Here is a 21262-nt window from a genome sequence, read left to right on the forward strand (position 1 = left end):
CTTGGATGGGGACTACACTGAGGAAGTTGCTGGGGGGGGGGGGAAGGTCACTACACAGGAGGTAGACAGCTGGAGGAATGTCATACACAGAAGTAGGGAAACCAAGGATCGTTCTGGGAGTTTACAGCTACAGATTCGATTTGAAGCTATTTCTCTTATCAGAGATGATGAGGAAGAGCAGCATGGACAGACTTCAGGCACTGAGCAGGGGAGTTTAAGATAGATAACTATGGAACTTTCAACTGAGCCAAGTTTTAAATGGGACATGTATAAGAAATGGAAAAAGGAGGAAATGACCAAAAAGGAATTGAATGAAATAGTGATCATGTGTAGGGGTAAAGTCAGAAAAGCTAAAGTGCAGAATGAACTAAGGCTTGCTAGAGTGGTTAAGAATAATAAAAGGACTTTTTGGGGTATGTCCTCAGCAAAAGGAAAAATAAGGAAATGGCAGGGCCACTGCATGGAGAAGATGGCAAAATGCTAACAGGGGACAGAGAAAAGGCAGAATTACTTAACACCTTCTTTGATTCAGTGTTCCCAGAAAAGGAAAAGGGGGCTTAACTTGAAGAAAATGGAGTACAGGACAGAATAGGGGAAATTCAGCACAGAATAAGTAAAGAAATAGTACATGAATACCTGGTTAATCTAAATGAATATAAGTCTCCAGGACCTGATGAACTACATCCAAGAATATTAAAAGAACTGGCAAATGTAATACTGGAACTATTGGCAATAATCTTTGAGAACTCCTGGAGAACAGGAGAAGTGCCAGCAGACTGGAGGAGGGCAAATGTCCCCATCTTCAAAAAGGGGAAAAAGGGAGATCCCAACAATGATCATCCAGTTAGTCTGACATTAATTCCAGGAAGGATTCTAGAACACATAATTAAACAGAGAGTCTGAGAACATCTAGAAGGCAATTCCATAATCACAAAAAGTCAACATGAGTTTCAGAAAAAGAAGTCATGCCAGACAAATCTGATCTCTTTTTTTGATAAAATTCTAGCTTGGTAGATGAACACAATGCTGTGGATATAGCATATCTTGATTTCAGTAAGACCTTTGACATGCTTCCCCATGACATTCTTGAAAACAAGCTAGAAAAATGTGGGCTAGACAAGGTAACCATTAAATGGATTTGTGATTTGTTGATTGACTGAACCCAAAGAGTACTCAACAATGGCTTCTTTTAATCCTGGAGAGAAGTGACCAGTGGGGTCCCAAAGGGTTCTGTCCTGGGCCCAGTGCTATTCAACATCTTCATCTATGATTCGATGACAGAATTCAGGGTATACTTATAAAATTTGCAGATGACACCAAGTTGCTAACACCCCAGAAAACAGGATCAAAATTCAAAATGACTTAAATCAACTGGAAAGCTGGACCAAAGCTAACAAAATGAAATTCAACACAGAGAAATGTAAGGTACTGCACTTGGGGAGGAAAAATGAAATGCAGAGATATAGGATGGGGGCACCTGGCTGAACAAGACTACATGTGAAAGGAATCTAGGAGTCCAAGTAGACCACAAGCTGAACATGAGTCAACAGTGTGATGCGGCAGCTAAAAAGGCCAATGCAATTTTAGGCTGCATCAACAGAAGTATAGTGTCTCGATCAAGAGAAGTAATGGTGCCACTCTATTCTGCTTTTTGTCCAGTTTTATGCACAATTCAAAAAGGATGTTGAAAAACTCGAGTGTGTCTAAAGGAGGGCAATTAAAATGATGAAGGGTCTTGAGACCATGCCCTACGAGGAATGGCTTAGGAAGCTGGGGATGTTTTGCCTGCAGAAGAGAAGGTTAAGAGGTGATATGACAGCCTTGCTTAAATATTTGAAGGGTTGTCATATTGAGGCCCTCCTAGCTTGTTTTCTGCTGCTCCAGAGATTAGAACATGGAACAATCATAGAATGATAGAATCATAGAGTTGAAAGAGACCATAAGGGCCATCCAGTCCAACCCCCTGCCATGCAGGAAATCTAAATCAAAGCATCCCCAACAGATGGCCATCCAGCCTCTGTTTAAAGATCTCCAAGGAAGGAGACTCCACTACGAGGGAGTTTGTTCCACTGTCAAACAGCCCCTATTGTCAGAAGTTCCTCCTAATGTTGAGGTGGAATCTCTTTTCCTGCAGCTTGCATCCATTGTTCCAGGTCCTAGTCTCTGGAGCAGCAGAAAACAAGCTAGCTCCCTCCTCAGTATGATTGCAATATGACTCAATGGCTGCAAGCTACAGGAAAAGAGATTCCACCGAAACATTAGGAGGAACTTCCTGACAGTAAGGGCTGTTCAACAGTGGAACACATGCCCTCAGAGTATGGTGAAATCTCCTTCCTTAGAGGTCTTTAAACAAAGGCTGGATGGTCATCTGTCAGGGATGCTTAGATTGAGAGTTCCTGCATGGCAGGGGTTGGACTGGATGGCCCTTTGTGGTCTCTTTCAACTCTACGATTCTATGATTCTATGATGTAACAAGCTCAGCAAACTGAACTGACATTCGAAGGCTGATTTTCACAGACAATGCCATGTCATGCATCTGTAACCTACGTGCATTGGCCTCTGCTTGATTCTCACAGCATACTTTTCTGATTTTTCAGCTATGAGGCACATATGCAATTTTTAACTGCCAAAAGCTTCTCCTCACCCACAGAAGCAATCACTTTGTTCTTTGCTTTAGTTAATTATTTGCTAGAATGGCTAATAAATAAGCAATTAGCTCATTATGTACAAAAGATACCAAAGTGATCAATACTGAGAGCTGTTCAGTCCCTTGCTACAGTTTGTTGTGGAAAACGTTACACAGAGTTGTGGCAGTGAGATTCTTTGAATGTTTAAAATAATGTGCACAATTCCTTTTTCACCAAGCATCTTCAGATTAAGGCAGCTGTTTTCACTCCTAGTATTCATTAAAGCCAGCTCTCTCTCTAAAAAAAGGCACAGGAGCAAACCAAACCAGGAAACCGTGTCAACACAGGAAACACAACAGCAGTGCCCTCTAGTTAAGCAATCTTGACCTGGAAGCTTTTAGTTATTGATTGAAGCTGCTTTTAGCCTATGTTCCATAGGTCTGAGATTAAATGTTTCACAGCTCTGTATATTACAATATCTGTGTTGGCAAAAGGAGTGAGAGAACAAGTGAAACACCAGCATAAATTTTGGCATTGAAAATATTTCTTTTGTACTTTGCCCCCTTCATTGTGCTATATAAAAACTCATTAGTGTTCAGACTAATTTTGAGAGGATTAATGTTGGCTTATCAGACTGATAACCTACAGTGTGTCCATATGCTCCTTGCTTGTCTGTTTCCTCTTTTCTTTGGAAAAGTAAATAGCAGCCCTTTCACACTGTACAGTGCTATGATTTCACTTCAGTTGCCATGATTCCATCCTAAGGAATGTTAAGATTTGAAATTTAGGGAAGGGTATTTAGAATTATCACCCAGAGAGCTCTAGTGCCTCACCAAACTATAAATCCCAGCTTTCCATAAGATATAACTACGGCAGCTAAAGTAGAATCATAATACTACAGTTTTGCATTGCAAGAAGACCCATGGTGTAAGTATCTGATTATCCCCTAATATATTTGTGAATGCAGCTATAGTTTAATTAGCTATATGCTGCTCACCAGCATGAGCAGATGCAGTTGTGATGACATACATAGCACCAGAATAGGTAGGGTGAATAATACATAGACCCAACCATGTGGAAAGGTGTGGGGATGGAGGAGCTTGTTGGAAGAGTGTGTCCTGTCCCCCCTCCCCCTCCCCCCCACACACATACATTCTACATTTCTTGTATTTCTGCATAATAGTTATCTTTTGTGGGGTAATAGCAGTAACAAAGTCCTGAAGACATCACTCAGATTTGCTAGTCGATGAAGTTGGATCAAAGTATCTTTCCAAAGTATAGCTTGATGAGTAGGAGGTCCAATAGCAAATGAGTTGACATTGATGTAATCAATAAACACTGATAAATCATTAAAAAGGTTGTCCAGTTTCTTTTGTCCATTACAGAATTGAAAAGTATAAGAAAGTTTTTCCAATAAACAAATGTCTCAAACTCTTTTCCACCAGTTGCTTATTAGTACATTCCCTGTTTTCCAGATTCTCGCAATTATATTCCTGACTCCTGAGATGAGAAATGTGATAAGCTTATGATGTTTAAGATGAGAGTTCTCTTTACAATAAATTGACAGTAAGAGAAGGCCCAGACAGAAGGTTACAGTTTGCTTCACAATAAGAGAGTTTTGCATCAGTATTGCATTCCAAAAATCTTTAACCTTGGGAAAGTCCAACCACATGTGTTTTGGAGAGACATTTTTCAATACCTGGGACAGTTTTCATACTGCATTTCTGACAGAAACCAAAAATGAAAAGATGAGTTCTGCCAGATCAAACAAGGCCAGAATCCCTCTTTTATCTCTTGTGTATTTCTAAACTCCCCTTTCATGCCATCACATTCCTGGGTACTCCAGATCTTGACTAGATGTTGTAAAGTGCATGAAGTATCATCAATCTCCTTCTCATCTCCTGATTATCAAATTAAACTGTTTACTTTGTAAACCTTCTCAGTTTCTGTTGAGAGGCAATCAGGCTTTTTGTTTTCCATGGAATCTCTATGGTTTGGCTTTGGCTTTAAGGGTATAAACAGTATCCCCAAAACATAAGCTGTATGTTGCAGCTGCATGCATGTTTGCACGCGCACGCACACACACACACACACACACACATCCACATGCATGGTGACTGCTACCCTTTCTCCATTTTCACCTGCCCCCTGAAATCTACATACTCAAGACTCTCATGGCTTGCATCTTTGCACTTTCTTACTTTCTGTGGACTATTTTCTTCATAGAATCGTAGAGTTGGAAGAGACCACAAGGGCCATCCAGTCCAACCCTCTGCCATGCAGGAACTCTCAATCAAAGCATCCCTGACAGATGGCCATCCAGCCTTTGTTTAAAGACCTCTAAGGAAGGAGACTTCACCACACTCTGAGGGAGTGTGTTCCACTGTATTCCACTGTTGAACAGCCCTTACTGTCAGGAAGTTCTTGGATGAGGCTTTTACCTCATCCAACCCCAAGACTCTTCTACCCCATCTCATTTTTCTATTTCAGTTAGCTCTGTACTTTGGTTGTTTGAATGGGCTATCTTCATGTGTATTTTTTTATATTTCTTCTTATAAAAGTTAATATAGGCGCTGTACAGACAGACCCTATGGGGCGCTGTCATCATGTGCAAGGGGCGGTGCTTCCAGATGCGACTTGCCCCTTGCACGTGACGAGGGCATCAAAATGGTGGCGCCATGTACATACGGGCGCCACTATTTTGATGTGATGGACGCGTAGCGTCCGCACGTCCTGGTGCCTTTGTGATGCCGTAAGTGCACCATTGGCGCCTTGCGGCGTCACAACAGTACCACAAGAAGAACCCACTTTTTGCCGGTTCTTTTTGCTCCATGACGAAGCTGTGCAGTTTGTCTGCTGTGGCTCCTTTGCAGAGCAAACTAGGGCAGTAGGAGACCACCCTTTTTGGGTCTGTATCCCCCCATTGTTTCCCATGTCTGGAATCTCTATCAGGTATTACTGGTATAGCTGGTGATTAGTTCCTCCACGTTACACCATCTCGTTATGCCAAACTAGATACTTCCCAACTTAATTCAAGATAGATTGCTGTTTTCAGTGGAGGCTATAAAAGCTGCACACATTTAGGGTAAGAATTGATTTCTGCAGTAATCATTTTCTGTGCTTCACAAACTGGAAAACTGTAGTCTAAGGATTCCCAGTAAATCAGGTTATAGAACTACAAACCTGTAGTACTAAGTTTCCAGACAAGCAGCCTTTGAGAAATGTGGAAGAATCATAGAGTTAAGTGCTTTCACTCCCACCCACCTTCACTGACTGTGTGTAAGACAAAGTGACACACACACACACACACACACACAAGCATATCTCTAGCAGTTTGGTAATGTCACATTTTATGAAGCCAAGTAATAGTTTTTGCCACTTTTCCTGATTGAACCTCCCCTTCCCCCCATTCTGTATTGCTGATGAATCTGGTGCTAATATGTTCAGACATAAATTAATGTTTTTAAAGAAATCATTGTCCTTAAAAAAAAAATCAAAACTGAAATTGCTGATGTGTCGCTAAGATTGCTCCTCTTAATTGGGAAGTGGTCATTTTTTCAAAAAGGTATCTAGTGGAATTGGGGAAACTACAGACCAGTTAGATTAACATCTGTTTAGTGGAAACTCATGTAAATGGTATGAGGGGTAACATTGGGGCTGTGCAGACTACCCCTAAGGGGTTGCCTGCAGACACCTTCAGCTGTACTGGATTGGGGCCATGTCAACCGCATACCGCAGCCCTGATCTGGCCTTTCCAGGGTGCAAAAACGAGCTGCAAAAAGTGGCTCCTTTTTGTGCCCTGGAAAGGGCAGATAGCCATGGTGCTGCAGCTTTAAGGTGCTCCTTTGGTGCTGCATCATGTGGATGGGGCGCAAGAGGAGCACCGTGACGCCACACACCATGTGGAGTAGTGTGTAACGTCACACCACCCTGAGGGAGGAGTCGGGGCATGGTTCATGTGGATGCCACACCCTGACTCCACCCCCAGGCTGGCCTTTATGACCTATATGTCCCCATATAGAAGGACAAGCCTTGTTGAAAATGAATCTACATGGCTTCAACAAAAGTAACTTTTCTCACTAACCAGAGTTTGCTGATAAAGCAAAAATGATTTAAGGTGAGTGTGGGTGGTGGTGGGGGGACTAATTATGAGAACCTGAAAAGGATATTTCCAAAGTAGGTAGAGGAGGTGGGAGGATAGGCAGGAATCTCACTATAGATAATTAAGGTTAATTAATATCTTATGTTTCATATTTTTCATTCTAGGTGTAGGGCAAAGTTGTTCATGTTTTTTGAAGCTTCTTGTTGCAACACTTAACAGTGTAAATACATTATTAAAATTAATTTCTTATATTTTATTTAGGAACAGCCTAGTCATAGCTGATGTCCCGGATGCAACAGGAAAATTTGACAGTAATCAAATGTTGTTATTACTCTACACCACCTGGTGAATTTTCTTGTCAACAACTGACACATCAACAGATGATGCCAACAGTATTCAGAGAATGACACCATTTTACTACTGATGCTTTGTGAATCTGATAGCATTCAACAGAATATATACTTCACATGTTACTTTATTTTCTAATCACATTCTGATCTAGGTCTTTAGCAAACAGTTATATATAGTCACAGCCATGTTAGTCTAAAATGTCAGTATGCAAAGGGATTTTGTAGCACCTTTCAGACTAACACTACAAAATAAGTTGTAGCATCAGCTTTTGTAGATTTGGTCTACTTTCTTAAATGGTGCTGCAAGATCCCTTTGCATATCTATTTTTTTAAAAAAAATTAAATATATATAATTATGAATATGTCTATTGTAGAATTTCAAAACTACCCAAAATATTCAATGTATTTTGCAAAGGAAAGCAGTTGTGGTAACTGGAAATGTTGCAGTGTGGAGTGAGCATTCTGTGTACACTGATCATAACTCAGGTATCATTGGGTTAATTTGTAGGGAGATCCTCACTTCTTTATTTCTTCAAACCATTTTTATACTTCTGAAATAGTTGTGGTTCTTCCACATCTACTGATGTTTCCATACTGTTTGTAGATTAGAATGGATAACTGTGGTATATCAGGACAGTCAGCTTCCATCACACATAGCCAATATGGCCAATGGTGAGTTGTTATCAGAACCATAGTCCAATAAACTCTATAAGATTGCTATTGTCCATCCCTAGTGTAAGCATTTTGGCTACATAAGGCACCATATTGTTTGTTATCTGAGTATCAGTTATATCTTTAATTATGAGCAGCATTAAGAATGAGATTTGTTTCTAAATCTGTTTAATCTCATTCTTATTGACTGCTTACACTAACCATTAATCCTGCAAGTGCTGAGAAGAGAGGGAAAGAACTCATTTGTAGAGCTTATATTTTTCATACCGAAGGTGCCGGGTTCAATGTCTGACAACTTTCATTACGTAATGAAGGATCTTTACAGAGTAACTGGCTTAGGTAGGCCCATAATCTGACCTGATATAACATAAATTCCTACATTCTTGCAATGAAGCAAGAGCCAACTTGGGAGGACAGGCAAGTTTACTACAGCATTTGTAATGTAAAATTTTACTTAAAATACATAGTACTTGACAGTTAATGCTTTGAGATGTCTTGGTGTGTGATTTTTTTATGCCTGCAGGAATAATTAAGGTTTTATGTCAAGGTAAGGCAGTAAGGAAAAAAGAAAATTGCAGACATGAGTGAACAGCAACTGATGTCAGTCTGGTCTTCATATCTCTTCTGCTTAACTTTGTCATTGACTTCCAACTCTCCTGAAAAATCTAACTGAATCACACCATAGTTCAAGGAAATTGCAGGAAACATATCCCCATTAATGGCAAATATGCACTTTATCCGGTGAAATGAATGGGGAAAAATGACTTCAGATGAGCAACAAGAAATATATGAACCACACACATAAATTAATTCTGAGATAGGAAATACTATTTCAGGGCTTGTCACAGGTATAAAAGAAACATCATTTTCTGTGGTGCTCATACTTACTTATCTTGTACTGTTAACCCTCTTGTCAAACAATGTTGTAGATTTTTGAATGTGAGAAATATAATAACAAGGATGACATTGTGTCCTGTTCTTTGACTGTGCATTCCTGTACATGTCTACTAGTGGACCTATTTAGTTTAATTGAACTTACTCTCAAGGAAACTTGCATAGCAGTGATTGGAATCATGCAGCCCCCCAAATGTGGCTGGACTGCAATTTATATCAGCCCAAGGCTGCTGTAACACTACAGAATGAATGCAAGTTGACACCACTTTAACTGTCATAGTTCCATCCTATGGAATCTTGGAATTTGTCATTTTTGGAGGCACCAGAGCTCTCTGGCAGACTAAATATGTTACAAAATTACAAATCCCAGAATTTCTTAACATTGTGCCATGACATTTAAAGTGCTGTCAAACTGCATTCATTCTGCACTATAGATGCAGCCTTACCCAGCAACACTCAAAGGTGAGGAATGACATGAGTTAAAATCCAACATTATATGGAAAGCTGCATGATTCCTAGCCTTGTAAGGATTGCACAGCAGATTAGAGGGATGTTTCAGTTAACAAAGCCTCTGAGAAAGAAGCATATTTTTTTACAAAAGCTTTTGGGTGCACATGGCTAGAGGTGGGTGTCTTTCCATTCTTCCCATCCACTGTAACAGAAAAAAAACCAGAAACACCAGCCTGCACATCAGTGTAGCAGTAAATCAACTTTCTGTCTCTAATAATAGGTCAGACAAGAGACTTACTCATTAAAATTAGTAAAACAGATGTACTGGAATTAAAGTATACTTATTTACAGTGCTGGGGCTCTGCTGGTGGAGAGACAGACACGCAGATAGAAACTGTCTAGAGCAGATTCCCAAAGCCCCCTTCCAACTCAGTAAGGTATACGTAAACCCTTTGTGTTCAGTTTTCCAGTGACTCAGGGCATGTCTACATGAGCCATTTAAACTGCTTTCCCGGTGCCCTCATGGTACCCTGTCTCCACAACCCAGGGACAAAATCTTTAATTGATTGTGATCTGTCTTCACAATGAAGGTCAACAAATCTGCCCCATCCCTGCCTTAAAACAGATTAAATGACATACCTTTTGCTCTTGCTGTGCAACCAGCATAATTCACTCTCTCTGCGGTCACAATGAAGCACTCACCATGTGATCAACAGTGGGGAGATTATTGAACAACTAAATAAAGCGTCTTACCACTGCCTAATTCAATCTTCATTCAGGCTGCACACTGTTATCGTACGGCTTTTCCCCTCAAAACCACGATACAGGTACAGCCCGGCTCCAATGCAGGTCCCTGAACTCACTCCAGCGGTGATTTTTCAAAGTCAAAAAGCTCCCAACTTTGAAAAATTACTGCTGAAGAGAGTTCAGGGGCCTGCATTGGAGGCGGGCTGTATCCAGATGGCAGTTTTGAGGAGAAAAGCCATGCAATAACGTGAGTATGCAGCCCAAATGAAAACTGAATTCGGCAGCAGTAAGACACTTTATTTAGCTGTGTGATAATCCCCTGAGTGTCTTATTTTTAACCTCAGCAGAGGTGGATGCATGTGTAGACAGCTACCTGATGTTGCTCTGGAGTGCAGAAGTAACAGGGAGGGATGAATTCATGGCAGTTTCAGGGCAAGAATACTCTGTGGGTAGCCTGGAGTATTCTGGCTGGTGTAGACAGGCACTCAGCCTAAGTCCTTCAACAGAAGCCTTAGAATAATATACCCATTTAGATTGCTGCAGTGAAATGTGATAAAAGAAAATAAAAAGGCAAGGCAGACATCCTTGCATTTTGGAAGAAACCTTCAAGATTTTATTGTTTTTGTTTACTTAAATAATAATAATAATAATAATAATAGAGTTTATTTGTATTTCCTGAAGGTGGGATTACAACAATAAAATAATACAAAGTAATACACAATAATACAAAATGTTAATACAATCAATAAAACACTAATGTTGAATTTAGGAATTCCTATTAGTACTCAAAATCAATTTATCAGGTGAATGCGGCGGTCAAGAGCACCTGTTATCAGCTTCGGCTTATTCGCCAGCTGCGCCCATACCTGGCCCAGAGAGACCTTGAAACGGTGGTATACGCTCTGGTAACCTCTCGATTGGATTTCTGCAATGCGCTCTACATGGGGCAACCCTTATACCATACCCGGAAGCTACAGATGGTACAGAACATGGCAGCCAGACTGGTCACTGGCACTTCCAGGGCCAGTCATATTACACCTATACTTAAAGATCTGCATTGGCTGCCCATTCGCTTCCGGGCACAGTATAAGGTGTTGGTGATAACCTATAAAGCCCTACATGGCTTGGGCCCAGGATACCTGGAGGACCGCCTCTCCCCATACATTCCGCCCCGCACCCTCAGAACATCTGGGCAGCAACTACTGAGGGTTCCAGGGGCTAGACTAGCCTCCACAACGAGGAGGTCATACACCACCGTCGCCCCGGCCCTCTGGAATACGCTGCCCATAGAGCTCCGCTCGGCCACTTCCCTGGCCCAGTTTAGGAGGGAGCTAAAAACCTTCCTATTCCGATTAGCATTCCCCGAATCAAGCTCCAGCTAGTCTTCGCCCCCTTTGACGGCAATGGCAGCTGGCTGATGGGGTTTTAATTTTTGATTTTAATATGGCTGTATTTTAATATGTATTGTGATGTATTTGTAACTGTATTATTAATATGTTGTTCACCGCCCTGATCATTGGAAGGGTGGTATACAAATAAAAATTTTATTATTATTATTATTTATCAGTAATCAGTGGTTGAAGTCGAGAGTGGGCTATTGTCATCAACTTTTATATAGAATCTGGTGGATAAGCCTGTAAGAAGAGATCCGTTTTGTGTGCTTTCATAAAGGCCTTTAGGGTGGTAATGCAACGGATCTCTTCCGATAGGCCATTCCATAATTTTGGGATCGCTGCTGTAAATGTCCTGTGGGAAGTTGTTATTAACCTGGTACTATGAGGTTCCAATAAGTACTTCCCTGATCTTCTGAGCGTGCGGGGCAGATTGTGTTCCCACAAGTAACTCGGGCTCAAGCAATGTAGGGCTTTAAAGGTAATAACCAACGCCATGTATTGCTCCTGTAAGGTAATTGGCAGCCAGTGGAGAGATTTTAATACTGGTGTTATATGGTCAAGCCTAGATGTACCGGTGACCAATCTGGCTGCTGCATTTTGTACCAATTGAAGCTTCTGGACTTTGTACAAGGGTAGCCCTAAGTAGGGCATATTACAGAAATCTAAACAAGAGATTACCAATGGAAGTACCACTGCTTCAAGGTCCTTTCGGTCCAGGTAGGGACGCAGTTGGTGTATCAACCGAAGTTGATACCAAGCACTCCTGGCAGTCACATCTATATGAGATGACAACTGCAGGGATGGATCAAGGTGTACTCCAAAACTGCGAACTTCATCCTTTAGGGGAAGTGTGACCCCATCCAGGACTGGTTGACAAATCTCTGTCCCTGGACTTAGGGTACCTATCGCGAATACCTCCATTTTCTCTGGATTCAGCCTGAGTTTGTTTTCCCTCATCCAGCCCATTACCAACCCAAGGCAGACCTCTAGAGGAGAGATGACATCCTTAGTCATTGCAACAGTTGGAGACATGGAGAGATAGATTTGGGTGTCATCAGCGTACTGATAACACCGTGCCCCATGCCTCTGGATGATCTCTCCCAGCGGCTTCATGTAAATATTGAATAGCATTGGTGACAGTATCGCGCCTTGAGGGACACCCGATATGAGCTCCCTCTTGGACGAATAACTGTCTCCAAGTGACACCATCTGGATTCTGCCCAAGAGGAAGGACCTGAACCACTGTAAAACAGTGCCCCCGATACCTAACTCCCTAAGGCATTCCAGAAGGATACAGTGGTCAATGGTATCAAAGGCCACTGAGATGTCCAAAAGCACCAGCAGGGTCAAACTTCCCCTGTCAATATCCAAACGAAAATCATCGACTAAGGCGACCATGGCAGTCTCAACTCCATACCCCGCCCTGAAACCAGTTTGAAATGGGTCCAGATAATCAGTTTCATTCAAGATAACCTGGAGCTGGAAGGCGACTGCCCTCTTGATCACTTTGCCCAAGAATGGTAAAAGTGAGACCGGTCTGTAGTTATTCCTCTCCAGGGGATCTAGGGAGGTTTTTTTTAAAAGCGGTCTAACAATTGCCTGCTTTAATTCCGATGGAAATTTTCCCTCCCTAAGGGATGCATTAATTATGGACTGTAGTAATATCTTTGTTGCATCTCCTCCATGGGTGGTCATCCATGATGCACAGATCGAGAGGGCAATGTCGTCTTCCTAATGCTTTCAAGAATCTTGTCCACTTCATCAGTATTTACAAACTCAAAGTGATCCAGTCTAACACAGTCAACAGAGTCACTGGACACCTCTCTTTCTGTCTCTGTCATAATGCCCACGTCCAGTTTCCCTGATCTGGTTCTTTCATTCCACATGTGCATATTGTTAGGTGTGGATAACAAAAAAATTCCTGAAGTATCTGGAATTTCTCTTTTTCTGTGGTCTCAGAATCTAACTTTAGTCTTTCCATATTATTTTTGTGTCTACTACCAATTTTCTGCCAAGAAATAATATCCAGAAATACATTTATGTCATTAACTAAGGGATGTGTGTACATGTGCCTTCAACTTGCCTGTTGACTTATAGTAAATTCATGAATTTCATAGGGTTTTCTTAGAGAAGGGATATTCAGAGGAGGTTTTTCCTAGTTTCATTCCTCTGAAATGTATCCCATAGTGCCTGGTATTCATTGGTGGTCTCTCACCTAAGTACTAAACAGGGATGACCCTGCTTAGCTTACAAGATCAGACAGGATCTGGTATTTTTAGGATATTTATACCTGTACTATTTCCTTTGTCAAAATTTTTGTTTCCTAATATTTATTCCTTCCACTGGAAAATGTAGCTAGCTTCTAGAAGGACTGGTGTGACCTTAAAACTCCCTAGACTTTTTAAATAATGATTTGTGGTTATGCTATGAAGCAAAATTACACAAATATAATTTTTCTGTGTTCCTGTCTTCCCTGCTTTTGGTAATGTATTCTACTCCATTTATTTCTTCCATTGAAAAGGCCTGACACATGCATAATAGTCTGCAGTTCAGCCAGTGGAAATTTAGCCTTACAAACTGGTTTGCATGAAAAGGGCCATTCACAAAGCTTTATTCTATTACATGATAAATGCTGAAGAAGCTCTTTCAATAAATGGGATGTCGTCCTTTCTGAACATGCAGCTACTATTGTAAGACCATGTAAACCACACGAAGCTGAAAGTGTAGAGAAATGTTGTCATAAAAGTATGTACAAAGAATAATGTATGTTATATTTTGTTTTTACCAGATCATAGCTGTGATTTTACATTCCTCTTCAAATCAGTAAATATGAATGTGCTTGACTAATTGGTGCAACATCAGAACTTTTTTTATTAAAAAAAAAGACCCTTGAGAATCTGAAGCTATTTATTATCTGCAAGAGCTAATCTGCTATTTTAAAAACAACAAAGCACTCAGAAACAGTTTGATTTGAAAGTTGGTAATGGATCTTGAACACAAATATTTGGATTCAAATTTTTTCCTTACCTTTTATTATGTGAATCACAAAGTAAATATATTGAGGACTCTGCATCTATTTATAAGTGTGAATAATAATAAAATAAATAATAAAAAACATGGGAGGGTATACATGACTTTATAGAAAGATAAACTACAAAGCAGTTTTTGGGATGGACACATGGCACTTTAGGAAGGACCATGTATTGCTGAAGGTATCCTTCATTTTTATGATGAAAGATGTCTTCCATCACACAAGAATATTAGTGCAGCCTTCTCCTGTATGGTTAGGGTGGCCTGAGAATAGAATGGTTCACACAGCTCTGCAACAAACAATTTCTCCTTTTCATCCTCTTTTTCATACAAGAAAAGTTTCAACCCAGCAGTTTGGTATCCATTCCAATATAGAAGGTGTTAGGTTTCATTATACTATGTGTATACCAAGGTAACTCTCCATCCAGCTAACATTCCCAACCATATATTTACATCATCTTCCCAGGCTAGATATCAAAACTGATCATTCTCAGATTACTTCCAGTCTTCTTGCTGAGTGAAGGCCTTTAACATTTATGTATCAATGAAGAAAATGCATGCTGGGTTTAACTGTAGCTGTATCAGTTTGTTTTTCTGAAAGAAAATAATTGAGACCAATATGTCATTGCCTTTCTCTGAGGTCAAGAGAGTGTGATTTGCCCAACATCATCCAGTGGGTTTTCATGGCTGAGCTGGGATTCGAACCCTGATTGCCAGAGTCCCAGTCCAACTCTGAAACCACTACACCACACTGGCTCTCATGAGACCAAGGTACACCATTTTAAAGAAATGCAAGGACTTTAAAAATATCTAAGGCCTCTGGATGCTCCAACATGAGCACACCCTGAACAGCATGAGATCATGTTTCCATCATTTTTGATGATTCCGAGGCTGCCTCTGCTGTAGTTTGCACTAGAACTCCAGCAAGGAACACTTTTTTGTGCTCCTTTTGCAGCTGGGTTTGGGCCACACTATGCAGCAACGGCATAACTTCAGCCCGATTTGGGGGCACTTGTCATCTGAACCCCACACCCTCAGATCATGTCGAAGCTTGTGCTTTTGGCTTGTGTGTTGCAGGCCTTTGTAAGCCCAAATGGCACCTTTTTTCCCCCAAGACTATGGCCTGGTACAGGCTGCCCCTTTGCATGCCACTTTTCCATGGCCCAGAAAAGGGGTGCCCTTGGTTCTTCATGCCCCCAGAAAACCCAGCCCTACAGAAGGGAAAGGGGTGGTCCCTTTCTACTCAGGATCATTGCCAGGGCCATGTAGTTGCCGTGCCAACGATCTGCTGGCAGGAAGAAGCTGCCTAGAGCAGCAGCTTCTTGAGACGTCATAAGGGCTGCATCACAGCCCTTATGACATCTCTTTGAATTGTGGATGTGAGGATGCTGTGCGTCGAGCACGTCATCATGATGTCTCCCATATAGATGGGAGGCCACCATGATGACAGCATCTGCACATTCTAGGGTTCTGGAATGTGTGGTTGCCACATGGTCCAGAACCCTAGAATCGGCAGCGGTACACTGCTTTATGCACGTGTTTATAGGACCTATAATTCAAGATGAGTCCCAGGCCCCTTTTCTCTCTGATTGTTTATCTATCTTTGATATCCAAACGAGACAGTAAAGACACTTTGTGTTCCTTTTTTATCCAGAGGCCCTTTCCTTTCTCTTTCCATAGTCTTTTGCTACCAGCAAATCCCAGGTCCTTTTGGCTTGAGATTGCAGAGAAATGTCTCACCTGCTTTCCACCCCCCCACCCCCCAATTTCCCAAGATTTATGGATAGGATAGGAAATCCACAGCCATACCCAAGGCTAACTACTTGAGGAAAAAGTTTCCAGTTTTGATCAAAATTAAGCTTTAACTAGCAATAGTAGCAAGTACAAATTTTTGAGATTGCAGTGTTCACCAGATTTTGCTATTCTTGTCAATAACCTTTTCAGTTTCATGTGTTTCTGAGGCATCTATCTGGTTTGATTACAAAATGTGTATAAAAGGTCACTAAGATGTTTCCATTGTCATTTTTTCCCCAGTACAGCCTGCTTAACTAAAATGTCAATTTGGAATCCATAGGTGACCTTGCTTCAGTTGTTTCTCCTAAGATAAATTGTCTTGGGTCAACAGATCAAAATCAATGTAAGTAAAGCTGATTTTATGGATTACTGTAAATATATGCTTGTAAAACGTGCTCAGTATAATGTCAGCAGGTTTAGATGCTATAGCAGAAGGTAGGAAATAATTTATCTGAAGGATATGTAACTTTCCAAATTCCCTTTCCTTTCAGACATTACAAATATGCAATAGCAGCATCCAAATGGGACAAATAATCAAATATTTTCAAAGGTTAATAATGAAATTATCTAATGTAAGTTACAATTCTCAACTGAGAAAAGTCATGTATTGTTTACAGAACTCAGGGCACCTGTAAAAGCAATTGGAAATATTATTAAATAAATACCTATTAACTATGAAAGTTGATTGTCAGATATTACAGTGATACCAGTTACTTCTTAACTTATTGCAGAGGTCTCTTCAGTGCTGGCCACATAAGTGACCCACACAATTGCTATCTGTGTATGCAAAGCAAAAGTCTGAAAACCTATGCATCAACTCATATGTAGGCTTCTTCCATGCAGATGCCTGCACCAATGTGGAGATGTTAAGTGAGCAGACAAATTGAAGCCTAGGCCCCCCTCTCTATCACTGACAGTCACCCACCACAAAGATAGTGGCAAGTTTGGAACTAACTAAAACAAAGGATACCATCCCATATCCATATTGCTTAAATTGGCACATCCGTTAATAGTGTAATTCTTAATATATGCAATGTCCTGTCATTCTGAAGTTTGCATTAATATAGAAATCTTTCACTTAACATATTAAAACACAAGAGGTTTTTTAACTGACTTATACTTGCAAATTATGAATTGTTATACCCCAAAATAATAAAATTACTATTGCTGGACAACCTGTTTCTTGCTGATTTTAGATGTCCTTCTCTAAGTATATCTTAGATAAATAAAAAGATACCTGAAAGCTCAATGCTTCAGCTCCATTTCAGTTCCAGTATCAAAAAGTGCAGAGTTTTGCATTTATACAGAATCATTTTTAGAATAATTCCAGCCCCACACTGTGTCAGAAGTCTATACCAGGAAATTCAGCTGACAAGGTTATGTTATGAATAATAGTTCACATGGACCATTATTCCTTCTTGTCCAAGCTTGCCATACAGAAGAGAGATCAGAGAAATTATTTGCCCAGTTCTACATAAAGTTCATATATACTTGCTGAGATTATACAGTATATTTAACCTAAACCACTTCTGCTGGGCATTGACTTTCTCTCTGCATTTCAGAACACACTTAATTTTATACTGTTGAGCTCTGAGTTAAAATGGATTACCAAAACGGTCATTGTAGTTATATTAAGGTGCTCAACCTAGGGAAAATCAAAGTGACTTTCCAGTTTGGTAAAACACGAATGGAGTCCAATCTTTATAAAAATATGTGTCAAAGAATTTTTCTTCTGCTTCTCAGTAGTGACTTCAAGTAACCATAGCAGAAGAAAGTTTTGAAAAGAAAGTTTTAAAAGAAACAAATATTGGATAGTGTTCAAGAGAATAATGGGCTTAAGATGCTTTTTTAAAAATAACTTGAGAACTTTTGTCTCCATGTCATGCAGAAGAACAAATGTTCCTTCAGTGACTAAAAGCTAAAATGTCCAGAATAAGTCTCTGTGGTGCAAGTAGACCAGAGATGTGGAGAAAGGTCAATCAAAGCTAAGCATCTGGGTGGAACCCAATAGAGAATGGTAGTCTAAATATTCCGGTCATAGACAGAGAGGACTTGCAGTACGAAGGCCAGCATAGTTAAATCTTTATAACTAACTTTTTCCAGCTTCTCAGAAGGTTTCCTTAATACTGGATTAATTTATATTCTATCATCTCATATGGTTTTATGAATGATATTATTGCATTAACATTATTGTCACTAGTAAATTGCAATAATAAATAATTTAAACAAATTATTTTCAGATTGCGTCCACAGCAGAAGGGGAAGAAAAGGATTAGGGTAAATCATTACATCTATTTGTAGCACTAAATCTTTGAGCTAAACTTTTGAGGACGTATTCTTATGGTGAAAGGAATTTAGTAATGTGGAATGAGCTGTTCCTCATGGATGGTTGGTATTGAAGTTGGTATTGAACTGTGGAGGGAATAGTATATCACTGACCCACAATGGAAATAAAGAGACCAGACACAAGACCTTGGGTTGAACAAGGGCCACTTTATTGACCTATTAAACTATTTTATTAATTTTATTAATTTAAACTAAATAAACAATAGGGGAAGCAACCTGCTGAGTGAGTAACTGAGGCAGTAGGTCTCCACCAGACTCCTCCTCAGCTTTCCCTGGGCAAACACCAGGGTCCTAAGGAGAACCCAAATACCGGGGTTGCTTCTTGGTTGTAATGGAAGACAAACCCATGGAATCTCTCACTTAAAGTGAGGCACAACCCATGGACCAACTCTGAGCATAGTCTCCTTACCCAACCCCCTGCTCCTATGACCCAATGATGCAGTTCTAGAAGCCCTCCTTTCATCAAAATGAGTTTCTTTTGTGTTCTCTTCCTCCACTATCTGCCAAGTGACCACCTATTTACTGATTCTGCAAATCAGTGGCCAGTTCCCTAAATACAATGTAGGATGGGATAACCCCCCCCCAAAAAAAAAAAAAAAAAAAAAAAAAAAAAAGGAAAAGGAAAGGGGGAAATTCCTAATCAGCTTAGAAGTGGTCAGAAATACTTATACTGTACAAAGGATGTGTGGGTTGACCTCTGGATCCAATGAGGGAGTGGACTGGGTGGAGCCTAATGAACCCTGTGGCTTCACCCCCACATATTACACTTCATGGCTGTGTGCCTTTCATGAGGTCTCTTCCCCCTTGGCCCCAGCAAAATCTGTTCTTTCCCACATCACTATGCATCACTATGCATCATGGTTCCAGAATTATCTAGAATTAGGCTACTTTACCTTTTAAACTTTTTATTAATATAGGGGGTTTTTTAGGTCTAAATAACCAGGGATAAATAGAGGAATCCATTAGTGCTGTTGTATCAGTTGTTACACAGGATAACTGAAGATTACTAACAGTGCAGTAGAACAATACAAGTGCAGTATGACAATACAAGAGCTTTGTTGCACAGCATAAGAAATGATAAATAATAACAGTGCAGTGTTCACTGTATAAACTGTAGGGAGGGATAAGAAGGTGCTGACATTAAACAGGAGAGAAGTTTTACACTAGAATTTGCACTAACAGACTGAGGTAGCATCCATACTGCAGAAACAATCCAGTTTGACACCACTTTAGCTGCCATGGCTCAATGCTATGGAATTCTGGGAACTATGGTTGGCTCTGCTTTTGTGCCCCACTAAACCACAGTTCCCAGAATTCCACAGCATTGAACCATGGCAGTTAAAGTGGTGTCAAGCCGGATTATTTCGGCAGTGCTGATGCAGCCAAAGTCAGATAAAGGCCTTTTAAAAGTTGAAAAGTTTCCCATTAGCAAAGGGCACTTTGGGATCCATTTTCATATACTGGGGAATGATCCCACATGGCCTGGAACATGATGAGGAATAGGAGGGTGAAGATTGTTCCATTGTCAACTTTAAATTGTGCCCTGTTTTCTACAGTTATATCTCACTTTTGTCTAGTTAGACATTTTCTGTAATAAGACATAGAATATTGAATCTGCCTATCCCCCATTACTGCCTATGAAATAAGTATTCAGTTAGAACTGTCCATTGAATTTAAGGCTTTTAAAAACAATAAGGATAAACTTTAATAGGAAAATTTATTATTTGTAATGTGAAAGTTGTGGTGTCAAAAACATGATAACACAGCACTATAATAAAACACTAATATTCTTCCATTCATCTTAATTCCTATGCTTACATACCTTCTGAATGGGGGAAGGGGAGAAACATTTTCTACACCAGGGTGCAATATAGAAAATATCAGGGCTTGGACAAACATAAAAACAAATCAGATTCTTTCATAAATTGGGTTAAAACACAATAGAGCCATAGAAGTGTAAGGAGCAGTCATCTTGACAGATGGTGTTATGACCCATAATAATGTTGTCCATTACATGAGCTAAAGAGTTAGTTGTATCATTTATAAAAGGCATGCAATTTGTGTGATGGTATTGCTAATGGTGCACAGTAATGCAAACAAATGAGTCAAAGTATGATTTAGAGAATCCAGAAAGCAACAAATAAATCAGTAATATAGCCTTTAACTCAGAAGTCTGATTTGCAAATCAGTCAGCTCATTTTTAAATATACATGATATATCAAAATTGGATGATTTATTGAAGTCACTGTTTGTTTTATTTTGATATTTTTTAAAGCCAGCAAAAACTGTAGATATGTAAAGTTAAATTTTAGGAAATCACATTGAAGGTAGACACAGAACAGCCACATTCATACAAGTAACCAAGCACAGTGCCTCTTTAATTAATGAGAACAGATCTTCTTACCTTCTGGAAAGGAAGATGGTAGAATATAAACATGTTAGTGACGCAATATTTGATGGCAAAGAATAAGTCACCTGCTTTAAATAACATGTGAAAGTGTGTTAAAGCAAGTGACAGTGTGTTAACACTATGAGTATTTTATAGGCCACTAGGATCTGCTCCATCCTTATCAATAAGAGTGCTAACCTTCTCTCTTTTCATATTTTTGTTGGTGTTGACATTGTGTGCCTTGAAGCTATTTCCTATTTATGATGACACTAAGGTGAACCTATCATAGGTTTTTCTGGGGCTGAGGATGTGTAGTGTGCCCAAGATCAGTAGGGTTCAATGCCAAATCAAAACCTGATCTCCAGAGTCATAGTCCAGTGCTCAGACTACTATACCATGGGCCTTATCACACAGGGCTGGCTGGAATGGTACAAAAGGGGCCGGGAAGGGAACAGAATGAATGAGGG

General features: G+C 40.1%; 1 non-coding gene across 1 annotated transcript; it reads right to left on the reverse strand.

The window, feature by feature from the left end:
• Positions 1-20888: 20888 nt before the first annotated feature.
• On the reverse strand, positions 20889-21015 carry LOC149319478 (U6atac minor spliceosomal RNA). Its single transcript, XR_016280336.1, has one exon. It is a non-coding gene; the product is annotated as a U6atac minor spliceosomal RNA (small nuclear RNA).
• Positions 21016-21262: the final 247 nt, after the last annotated feature.

The sequence above is a fragment of the Sceloporus occidentalis genome, unplaced genomic scaffold (assembly GCF_023333645.1).
Source record: "Sceloporus occidentalis isolate IW3139 unplaced genomic scaffold, rSceOcc1.0.p SCAF_2, whole genome shotgun sequence".
In the NCBI taxonomy this organism is placed as follows: Eukaryota; Metazoa; Chordata; class Lepidosauria; order Squamata; family Phrynosomatidae; genus Sceloporus; species Sceloporus occidentalis.